Source organism: Procambarus clarkii, chromosome 58 (assembly GCF_040958095.1).
Source record: "Procambarus clarkii isolate CNS0578487 chromosome 58, FALCON_Pclarkii_2.0, whole genome shotgun sequence".
NCBI lineage: Eukaryota > Metazoa > Arthropoda > Malacostraca > Decapoda > Cambaridae > Procambarus > Procambarus clarkii.
In genome coordinates, this window is record NC_091207.1 from 29,309,164 (window position 1) to 29,321,834 (window position 12,671).

Sequence of the window (12,671 nt, forward strand, 5' to 3'; positions counted from 1 at the left end):
ATACTCTTCCTTTAAGGAACCATACATCCACAGTGAGACCTTCCCTGCTTCTCCTCCCGAAAGCACTGACACTGACTCAGCGCTTTCAAATTCAGAAATCCTTACTGATCTTCCCAACCATTTTCAGGACCATAATAGTGCTCCTTTACCATATTCTAATTCCACTCTCACCTCGTCAGATATCACCAAGCCCTTCATCCTCCATGTCGCCGCCAGTGGTACCGGCATCGGGGGTGACCTAGTACAACAACGATGCGAGGAGAATACACCTGTCAGCGACCACAGCTACAAGGAACTACGGAACAATTGGCAAGGAGCTACTCTTCATCATCCTGAATCTCCAGCACTTTGCTCCATACCTGAAAAGTGCTCGGTCTACCATCAACACGGACCACAACACCCTACACTTCCTACAGCAAGCCCACTTCTACACTCAACGTCTTCTACGATGGGCTTGATAACTGCAGAAATTCAACCTGCAGATCCGCTATATCAAGGGTTCTGACAACATCACAGTCGACGCCCTCTCCAGAGTTTATGAAGTAGAAGCAACTCCACCTATTACTCCACCACATGACGACGTACTTCTTCCAGAACCGAAGGCTTCGGGGGAGAGTTGTGACGATAATCTCTTTCAAGAGAGATTGAGCCTGCTCTTCCCTACAAAGTACGTAAAAACAAAAGATAATATAGAAGATACGTCCAGCAAATATCGCCAAACGTTTTGCCCAGAGAGCAAATCGTACCCAGCACAAAGTGACACCTGCTACCTACCGCCACCGTAAATCAGCAAACTGCTTGTCCATTGCCTGCCTGTCGCTGATTGGCTGGTGTCCCGTCGCACTTGCCCTCCGCCACAAGTTGATGTCTGGGCTGCAGTGGCCCAGTATTGTCAGAATATCTCAGTGCTCCTTGCAGTTGACATCTCACGCTGGTAAACTAAGCCTTGGCTTTCGTGTACTAAGGGAGGTGGCAGCTCGAAGCCAATATTCCAGCTCCATTCATATTTATTTTGCTATCACTGTAACTCACTTGTCTTAACGTAACTTTTCATTTGCCAGTGATTATTCATATTATTTTGTTTGTTGACTTGTCTGTTATATTTTATGTGCTTAACTTTATTCATGTCTTGTTTTTCTAACGTAATTAAAATTTCATTGTTAAATTTACTTGTGTTTTGTGTGTCTTCCCATTACCTTACCACTGACGAAAGTTCCAGCTTTTCTCTTTTTTTTTCTCTAATGTAACGAGGCCCTGCCCCTAACTTTTGAAACAGCCGAACACCAACGCTTTACCGTCACATTAAATATATACATATATATATATATATATATATATATATATATATATATATATATATATATATATATATATATATATATATATATATATATATATATATGTCGTACCTAGTAGCCAGAAAGCAATTCTCAGCCTACTATGCAAGGCCCGATTTGCCTAATAAGCCAAGTTTTCATGAATTAATTGTTTTTCGATTACCTAACCTACCTAACCTAACCTAACCTAACTTTTTCGGCAACCTAACCTAACCTAACCTATAAAGATAGGTTAGGTTAGGTTAGGTAGGGTTGGTTAGGTTCGGTCATATATCTACGTTAATTTTAACTCCAATAAAAAAAACTGACCTCATACATAATGAAATGTGTAGCTTTATCATTTCATAAGAAAAAAAAATTAGAGAAAATATATTAATTCAGGAAAACTTGGCTTATTAGGCAAATCGGGCCTTGCATAGTAGGCTGAGAAGTGCGTCCTGGCTACTAGGTACGACATATATATATATATATATATATATATATATATATATATATATATATATATATATATATATATATATATATGTCGTACCTAGTAGCCAGAACGCACTTCTCAGCCTACTATGCAAGGCTTGATTTGCCTAATAAGCCAAGTTTTCATGAATTAATTGTTTTTCGACTACCTAACCTACCTTCTTGAGGTTATCTTGAGATGATTTCGGGGCTCTTAGTGTCCCCGCGGCCCGGTCCTCGACCAGGCCTCCACCCCCAGGAAGCAGCCCGTGACAGCTGACTAACACCCAGGTACCTATTTTACTGCTAGGTAACAGGGGCATAGGGTGAAAGAAACTCTGCCCATTGTTTCTCGCCGGCGCCTGGGATCGAACCCAGGACCACAGGATCACAAGTCCAGCGTGCTGTCCACTCGGCCGACCGGCTACCTAACCTAACCTAACGTTTCCGGCTACCTAACCTAACCTAACCTAACGTTTCCGGCTACCTAACCTAACCTAACGTTTCCGGCTACCTAACCTATAAAGATAGGTTAGGTTAGGTTAGGTTAGGTAGGATTGGTTAGGTTTGGTCATATATCTACGTAATTTTAACTCCAGTAAAAAAAAATGACTACTGTCACGTGGGGGTGGGTGGTCCAGGGCTCTGCTAACACTCGGCTGCTAGGGGCTCAAAGGCCCAAATACTCAGCCCCTCCGACTCCCTGGATTCACCGGAGTCTCCTTGGTCACACAAGAGAGGACCAACAATGCCCACCTCCGCAGGTCTTTGCTTCCACCACAAAGGGGTGCCACTGATTCACCCTGGAAGCCCTTCAGTCAAACACGGGGAAACTGCTGTTAACAGTTCCGGCCTAGACCCGTGGGGGAGTGAAGGAAGACTCAGGCTTACCTATAGCCATAACCTCCCTGAGTCTTGCCTGCCAGACAAAAAAGGTTGCAGGAACTCCTTTCCCGCCTGTCTTCTCTATCTTCCTCTTAGCAAGGTCGCCAGCGGGGTTATTATATCTGCGCCCCAGCAACGCAGTTCAGTGGGTGTATTATATATTGTTTGTAACCAGAAATGTATGCTCATAGAGAAATATCATAAATGGAGGCACACTCAAACACAGTGATAAAATGTGTGGATTTACTGATGCAAATTACATGAACACACACACACAATCACAAGTAATACATGAATATGGAAATATGGATAATGAATCTGGAGATCGTCAGCCTCTTCTTCCACGACCTCCAACCCTCCTTCAACTGGGCAGAAAGACAGGAGTCTCACACTCTCACAGGAGGGCCTCTTCACCACGTCGGCGCCTCTTCTTCACTGTCCTGCCATCCATACACACTGTCCTCTCTGACAGTCCTGGACTCAAGCTGCCTTGCAGCCTATTCTACTATTAAAGTAATAAAGTCTTGCTGCCACATACACAAGTAAATATTGTGGCCTAACTAGCCTACTCATACAAGGGGTAATGGGAGGGAAAATGATCTACCTTACATTCCTGGCTCACGACGCCTGTCCCTCGATGGTGTGAGGTTCCCACGCTTCCTTGGGTCGATCCTTGACGATCCAGGACGTTCCACAGGTCCTCAGGTGTCGTGGAGCCTTCGCGTCGTCGCCGTTCCAATCCCTGAGATTCAGCTGCCCCAATCCTGGTTCATCGATGGGCGCTGAGCTAATCACTATTTTCCCCAAACTCGCCTCTCCCACAAGGCGTTGCTCCTTGTCCTAGGCACGGTGTCGTCCTTCCAAGATTCTCAGTGGATGTGACCCCAGTCACAGCTAGGCCTGCCCGCCCACCTTCCAGACCTCAACGTCCAGCCAGCGGCGCCGCCCAGCGTCGTCGCCGACTATTTTCCAAGTTTGGCACTTCTCTGCTCACTGAACTTGGTTCCTCTTTTGCTTCCCAGAAGCGCAGGGTCTCCAATAACTATGATGGGCTGCGATGGCCAGCTCAATCCACTGAACAAGGCTTGCAGAGCCTCCAATCCTTGAGAGCAGACCGAGGCGCGTCCTGTCGCTTCCAAGGTCAGAACAACTCTGACGTTGGCGCCGCCCGGGGCACTCGGTGACGTCATGGCGGGCCCTGATTTGTCGCCCGCGACCTACGTCGACCAATCCGCGATCGGCTAATGTCCCTTCCAAAAGGTCATATCTGCCGTAGGGAAAACTGTTTCATTTTATAACAGGGCGCCAATTTTCCTTTATTTACAACTTATAATATAACTTCCTTCCCTTAACTGGCAGCCGGTCTGGTCGCCACATATATCATTAGACTCCCTGAACCTCAGAGAATCAGTAGGGGGAGCTGATATGACTCTTTAAGCCGGCAAACGAAAGAAATAGGAGAGGGCACCGTAAAACTACATACATAATGAAATGGGTAGCTTTATCATTTCATAAGAAAAAAATTAGAGAAAATATATTAATTTAGGAAAATTTGGCGTATTAGGCAAATCGGGCCTTGCATAGTAGGCTGAGAAGTGCGTTCTGGCTACTAGGTACGACATATATATATATATATATATATATATATATATATATATATATATATATATATATATATATATATATATATATATATATATATATATATATATATATATGAATGAAAACTCACACCCCAGAAGTGACTCGAACCCATACTCCCAGAAGCAACGCAACTGGTAACTACAGGGCGCCTTAATCCGCTTGACCATCACGGCCGTCAAAAGGAAGTGATAGCCGAGGCTATTTGAGCCACTTCCCCGACGGCAACTCGGATGGTAATCTTGGGCATAGCATTTCACCAAATCACCTCATTCTTTGGGGCACACGTGAGGAACACAAATGCGAACAAGCCTGAATGGTCCCCAGGACTATATGCGAATGAAAACTCACACCCCAGAAGTGACTCGAACCCATACTCCCAGAAGCAACGCAACTGGTAACTACAGGGACATCTATATATATATGCACATCTATATTCTACCCACTTCAAGACTCCATACCAATATAGAAGCATCAAGAGGAAGTATGGGCCAATAGGCTCTTTGCAATTACTTCCATTCTTCCCCCTCATTTATCCAATTAATACCCAATGTTCCATGTTCTGTCTTGTGTTGGTCAAAAGTTTGTTCACCTACTCCAAAACTGTTGCAACATATCACCTCACCCAAATGCGAGAATATAAGACAAGCTGTTTAAGTGTTTAGCATAAGTAAAACTCTGTTTAGTGTTTTCAGGTTAGAGTTGTGTGTGTGTAAACTAAAGTCTTTGAAAATGTAGTAAGTTATTACGAAACGCGTTCAAGCATCGCGTGAGACTAGAAATAAAAATTAATTTTGGAGAATTGATTTTTCAATTACCATCGACAGTAAAAAGAAACATAAGAAATATTGAGAAAATTCGTGTTAGAATTATTACTCTTACTTTTTCGGTCATATTTAACAACATATACAGATAAATGAAGGAATTTAAATTAGTAAGTATATTAATGTGAGTATTCCTTAAATGGGAATACGTAACACTCTGCAACAAGGGAAAATGCTGCTGTCTGGGTCTGTGAGGTTTATATGGCTAGGTTAGCAGGAACTGACGAAAAGAAGCTATTAAATTCTGTTGCTGTTTCCAAATCTGTTGCAAGAGTGTAACCATCTTTGAAGAATTTTATATGCTTGATATATGATTGTTGTTTAGATCCTAGAATATTAGAGATGGCTTTCCATGTGCTTTTCATGTTTCCTTTTGCTTCTTTGAATCTACTCTCATAATAGGAAAGTTTTGCTTGCGTTATTATACCGGTAAGCATTGATGAGTATCTCTTAACTACTTCTTTTGTAACTAGGCCAATCCTAAGGTTTTTTTCATATTCATGTTTCTTGTTGCTTGCTCTGAGTATGTCATTTGTGAGCCAGGGGTTGTTTAATCTTTTGACAGTTACTTACCTGTTGAGGAGACAATGAGTGTTGTAGAGGCTTAAAGTTTTGGAAAGGAAGATGTTGGCTAATGAATTTATATCCTGTGTATTATTGAATTCAGATTCCGAGTTAATATTGTGAGGTGCATTTGTGAGATTGCCTATTGCTGCTTCACTGTGTAGTCTGAAGTTTCTTGTTAGCTGGTGATGATATGTCCATGTTTACTACGAGAAAGGTAGGATAGTGGTCAGTTGTTCTGTCAACGATTATACCAGATGCAAGGGAAGCTGTTGTGTTAGTCCATAAGTGTTCCACTGTAGTAGCGGATGTTTGAATGATTCGGGTTGGCTTGGTGATTGTCGGGATTAGAATGCAGGAGTTCATGCTGTTTAGGAAATAATCGACTTGAGGGTTATTTTGTTGACACAGGTCAATATTGAAGTCACCCTCTAGAATGATATTATATTTGTTGAGGTTGTTGTTTATGATAGGATTCCTTAGGTTAAATGAGAATACAGTTGTATTAGTATTGGGAAATCTATAGATAGCTCCAATAGAAGGAGTATATAAGGGATTTAATCGAGAATTGATCAAAGGAATTTTCACAGTAGTCGTCTCAATCACTAATGACACTATTGCAAATAAAGGTATCTTGGTAATAGATAGTTGTGACACTTCTTTTTTATTTGGCCTACAGTTGTGAATGACTGTATAACCAGCTAAGTTGGGTATGGTCTTGAGCGACCTTGTATGAAATTTTATGGGCAGGCAACTCGACCTCTAGTAAATCTTGAGTTTCCATATCTATGGACACCCCAATAACGAACATAAGGTGTGGTAGGGTTACCCTCATCACCTGCAGTGTACAAGGCTGGGGTTCGGTGGAGAACTCTGCTCAGCAGGTCGACAGAGACGCTTCCAAGGGGTGAGCAGAGGCACTCAGGAAGGGGGGGAAGAAGAATCTGTTATGTTGACTGGCTGGGGTACTCGAGACGTCACACATGATGCTGTGAGGTGCTCAGTGTCCCATGACGCTGTGAGGTGCTCAGTGTCCCATGATGCTGTGAGGTGCTTAGTGTCCCATGACGCTGTGAGGTGCTCAGTGTCACATGATGCTGTGAGGTGCTTAGTGTCCCATGACGCTGTGAGGTGCTCAGTGTCCCATGATGCTGTGAGGTGCTCAGTGTCCCATGACACTGTGAGGTGCCCAGTGTCACATGACGCTGTGAGGTGCTCAGTGTCCCATGACGCTGTGAGGTGCTTAGTGTCCCATGACGCTGTGAGGTGATCAGTGTCACATGACCCTGTGAGGTGCCCAGTGTCACATGACGCTGTGAGGTGCTCAGTGTCCCATGATGCTGTGAGGTGCCCAGTGTCCCATGATGCTGTGAGGTGCTCAGTGTCACATGACCCTGTGAGGTGCTCAGTGTCCCATGATGCTGTGAGGTGCCCAGTGTCCCATGATGCTGTGAGGTGCTCAGTGTCCCATGACACTGTGAGGTGCCCAGTGTCACATGACGCTGTGAGGTGCTCACTGTCCCATGACGCTGTGAGGTGCTTAGTGTCCCATGACGCTGTGAGGTGCTCAGTGTCACATGACCCTGTGAGGTGCCCAGTGTCCCATGACGCTGCGAGGTGCTCAGTGTCCCATGACGCTGTGAGGTGCTCAGTATCACATGACACTGTGAGGTGCTCAGTGTCCCATGACGCTGTGAGGTGCTCAGTGTCACATGACACTGTGAGGTGCTCAGTGTCCCATGACACTGTGAGGTGCCCAGTGTCCCATGATGCTGTGAGGTGCTCAGTGTCACATGACACTGTGAGGTGCTCAGTGTCCCATGACACTGTGAGGTGCCCAGTGTCCCATGATGCTGTGAGGTGCTCAGTATCACATGACACTGTGAGGTGCCCAGTGTCCCATGACGCTGTGAGGTGCTCAGTGTCCCATGACGCTGTGAGGTGCTCAGTGTCCCATGATGCTGTGAGGTGCCCAGTGTCCCATGATGCTGTGAGGTGCTCATCCAGTGTCCCATGATGCTGTGAGGTGCTCAGTGTCACATGACACTGTGAGATGCTCAGTGTCCCATGACGCTGTGAGGTGCTCAGTGTCACATGACACTGTGAGATGCTCAGTATCACATGACACTGTGAGGTGCTCAGTGTCCCATGACGCTGTGAGGTGCTCAGTATCACATGGCGCTGTGAGGTGCTCAGTGTCCCATGACGCTGTGAGGTGCTCAGTGTCACATGATGCTGTGAGGTGCTCAGTGTCCCATGACGCTATGAGGTGCTCAGTGACCCATGACGCTGTGAGGTGCTCAGTGTCCCATGATGCTGTGAGGTGCTCAGTGTCACATGATGCTGTGAGGTGCTCAGTGTCCCATGACGCTGTGAAGTGCTGTGTCCCATGACGCTGTGAGGTGCTCAGTGTCACATGACACTGTGAGGTGCTCAGTATCACATGATGCTGTGAGGTGCTCAGTGTCCCATGATGCTGTTAGGTGATCAGTGTCCCATGATGCTGTGAGGTGCTCAGTGTCCCATGATGCTGTGAGGTGCTCAGTGTCCCATGATGCTGTTAGGTGATCAGTGTCCCATGATGCTGTGAGGTGCTCAGTGTCCCATGATGCTGTGAGGTGCTCAGTGTCCCATGATGCTTTGAGGTGCCCAGTGTCCCATGATGCTGTGAGGTGCTCAGTGTCACATGATGCTGTGAGGTGCTCAGTGTCACATGATGCTGTGAGGTGTTCAGTGTCACATGATGCTGTGAGGTGCTCAGTGTCACATGATTCTGTGAGGTGCTCAGTGTCCCATGATGCTGTGAGGTGCTCAGTATCCCATGACACTGTGAGGTGCTCAGTGTCCCATGGCGCTGTGAGGTGCCCAGTGTCCCATGATGCTGTGAGGTGCTCAGTATCACATGATGCTGTGAGGTGCTCAGTATCCCATGATGCTGTGAGGTGCTCAGTGCCATGACGCTGTGAGGTGCTCAGTGTCACATGACATTGTGAGGTGCTCAGTGTCACATGATGCTTTGAGGTGCTCAGTGTCACATGACATTGTGAAGTGCTCAATGTCACATGATGCTTTGAGGTGCTCAGTGTCACATGACATTGTGAGGTGCTCAGTGTCCCATGATGCTGTGTGGTGCTCAGTATCACATGACACTGTGAGGTGCTCAGTGTCCCATGACGCTGTGAGGTGCCCAGTGTCCCATGACGCTGTGAGGTGCCCAGTGTCCCATGATGCTGTGAGGTGCTCAGTGTCCCATGATGCTGTGAGGTGCTCAGTGTCACATGACACTGTGAGATGCTCAGTATCACATGATACTGTGAGGTGCTCAGTGTCCCATGACGCTGTGAGGTGCTCAGTGTCACATGACGCTGTGAGGTGCTCAGTGTCACATGACAGTGTGAGATGCTCAGTATCACATGACACTGTGAGGTGCTCAGTGTCCCATGATGCTGTGAGGTGCTCAGTGTCCCATGACGCTGTGAAGTGCTCAGTATCACATGACGCTGTGAGGTGCTCAGTGTCACATGATGCTGTGAGGTGCTCCGTGTCCCATGACGCTGTGAGGTGCTGTGTCCCATGACGCTGTGAGGTGCTCAGTGTCACATGACACTGTGAGGTGCTCAGTATCACATGATGCTGTGAGGTGCTCCGTGTCCCATGATGCTGTGAGGTGCCCAGTGTCCCATGACGCTGTGAGGTGCTCAGTGTCCCATGACGCTGTGAGGTGCTCAGTGTCCCATGATGCTGTGAGGTGCCCAGTGTCCCATGATGCTGTGAGGTGCTCAGTGTCCCATGATGCTGTGAGGTGCTCAGTGTCACATGACACTGTGAGATGCCCAGTGTCCCATGACGCTGCGAGGTGCTCAGTGTCCCATGACGCTGTGAGGTGCTCAGTATCACATGACACTGTGAGGTGCTCAGTGTCCCATGACGCTGTGAGGTGCTCAGTGTCACATGACACTGTGAGGTGCTCAGTGTCCCATGACACTGTGAGGTGCCCAGTGTCCCATGATGCTGTGAGGTGCTCAGTGTCACATGACACTGTGAGGTGCTCAGTGTCCCATGACACTGTGAGGTGCCCAGTGTCCCATGATGCTGTGAGGTGCTCAGTATCACATGACACTGTGAGGTGCCCAGTGTCCCATGACGCTGTGAGGTGCTCAGTGTCCCATGACGCTGTGAGGTGCTCAGTGTCCCATGATGCTGTGAGGTGCCCAGTGTCCCATGATGCTGTGAGGTGCTCAGTGTCCCATGATGCTGTGAGGTGCTCAGTGTCACATGACACTGTGAGATGCTCAGTGTCCCATGACGCTGTGAGGTGCTCAGTGTCACATGACACTGTGAGATGCTCAGTATCACATGACACTGTGAGGTGCTCAGTGTCCCATGACGCTGTGAGGTGCTCAGTATCACATGGCGCTGTGAGGTGCTCAGTGTCCCATGACGCTGTGAGGTGCTCAGTGTCACATGATGCTGTGAGGTGCTCAGTGTCCCATGACGCTATGAGGTGCTCAGTGACCCATGACGCTGTGAGGTGCTCAGTGTCCCATGATGCTGTGAGGTGCTCAGTGTCACATGATGCTGTGAGGTGCTCAGTGTCCCATGACGCTGTGAGGTGCTGTGTCCCATGACGCTGTGAGGTGCTCAGTGTCACATGACACTGTGAGGTGCTCAGTATCACATGATGCTGTGAGGTGCTCAGTGTCCCATGATGCTGTTAGGTGATCAGTGTCCCATGATGCTGTGAGGTGCTCAGTGTCCCATAATGCTGTTAGGTGCTCAGTGTCCCATGATGCTGTTAGGTGATCAGTGTCCCATGATGCTGTGAGGTGCTCAGTGTCCCATGATGCTGTGAGGTGCTCAGTGTCCCATGATGCTTTGAGGTGCTCAGTGTCCCATGATGCTGTGAGGTGCTCAGTGTCACATGATGCTGTGAGGTGCTCAGTGTCACATGATGCTGTGAGGTGTTCAGTGTCACATGATGCTGTGAGGTGCTCAGTGTCACATGATGCTGTGAGGTGCTCAGTGTCCCATGATGCTGTGAGGTGCTCAGTATCCCATGACACTGTGAGGTGCTCAGTGTCCCATGACGCTGTGAGGTGCCCAGTGTCCCATGATGCTGTGAGGTGCTCAGTATCACATGATGCTGTGAGGTGCTCAGTATCCCATGATGCTGTGAGGTGCTCAGTGCCATGACGCTGTGAGGTGCTCAGTGTCACATGACATTGTGAGGTGCTCAGTGTCACATGATGCTTTGAGGTGCTCAGTGTCACATGACATTGTGAGGTGCTCAGTGTCCCATGATGCTGTGTGGTGCTCAGTATCACATGACACTGTGAGGTGCTCAGTGTCCCATGACGCTGTGAGGTGCCCAGTGTCCCATGACGCTGTGAGGTGCCCAGTGTCCCATGATGCTGTGAGGTGCTCAGTGTCCCATGATGCTGTGAGGTGCTCAGTGTCACATGACACTGTGAGATGCTCAGTATCACATGATACTGTGAGGTGCTCAGTGTCCCATGACGCTGTGAGGTGCTCAGTGTCACATGACGCTGTGAGGTGCTCAGTGTCACATGACAGTGTGAGATGCTCAGTATCACATGACACTGTGAGGTGCTCAGTGTCCCATGATGCTGTGAGGTGCTCAGTGTCCCATGACGCTGTGAAGTGCTCAGTATCACATGACGCTGTGAGGTGCTCAGTGTCACATGATGCTGTGAGGTGCTCAGTGTCCCATGACGCTGTGAGGTGCTGTGTCCCATGACGCTGTGAGGTGCTCAGTGTCACATGACACTGTGAGGTGCTCAGTATCACATGATGCTGTGAGGTGCTCCGTGTCCCATGATGCTGTGAGGTGATCAGTGTCCCATGATGCTGTGAGGTGCTCAGTGTCCCATGATGCTGTGAGGTGCTCAGTGTCCCATGATGCTGTGAGGTGCTCAGTGTCCCATGACACTGTGAGGTGCTCATTATCACATGATGCTGTGAGGTGCTCAGTGTCCCATGATGCTGTGAGGTGCTCAGTGTCCCATGATGCTGTTAGGTGCTCAGTGTCACGTGATGCTGTGAGGTGTTCAGTGTCACATGATGCTGTGAGGTGCCCAGTGTCACATGATGCTGTGAGGTGTTCAGTGTCCCATGATGCTGTGAGGTGCTCAGTGTCACATGATGCTGTGCGGTGCTCAGTGTCACATGATGCTGTGAGGTGCTCAGTGTCACGTGATGCTGTGAGGTGTTCAGTGTCACATGATGCTGTGAGGTGCTCAGTGTCCCAAGATGCTGTGCGGTGCTCAGTGTCCCATAATGTTGTGAGGTGCTCAGTATCCCATGATGCTGTGAGGTGCTCAGTGTCACATGATGCTGTGAGGTGCTCAGTGTCACGTGATGCTGTGAGGTGTTCAGTGTCACATGATGCTGTGAGGTGCTCAGTGTCCCAAGATGCTGTGCGGTGCTCAGTGTCCCATAATGCTGTGAGGTGCTCAGTATCCCATGATGCTGTGAGGTGCTCAGTGCTATGACGCTGTGAGGTGCTGAGTGTCCCATGACGCAGTGAGGTGCTCAGTGTCACATGATGCTGTGAGATGCTCAGTGCCATGACGCTGTGAGGTGCTCAGTTTCACATGACCGTGTTAGGTGCTCAGTGTCACATGATGCTTTGAGGTGCTCAGTGTCACATGACATTGTGCGGTGATCAGTGTCACATGATGCTTTGAGGTGCTCAGTGTCACATGACATTGTGAGGTGCTCAGTGTTCCATGACGCTGTGAGGTGCTCAGTGTCACATGACATTGTGAGGTGCTCGATGTCACATGATGCTGTGAGGTGCTCAGTGCCATATCGCTGTGAGGTGCTCAGTGTCCCATGATGCTGTGAGGTGCTCAGTGTCCCATGATGCTGTGAGGTGCTCAGTGTCCCATGACGCTGTGAAGTGCTCAGTGTCCCATGATGCTGTGAGGTGCTCAGCGCCATGACG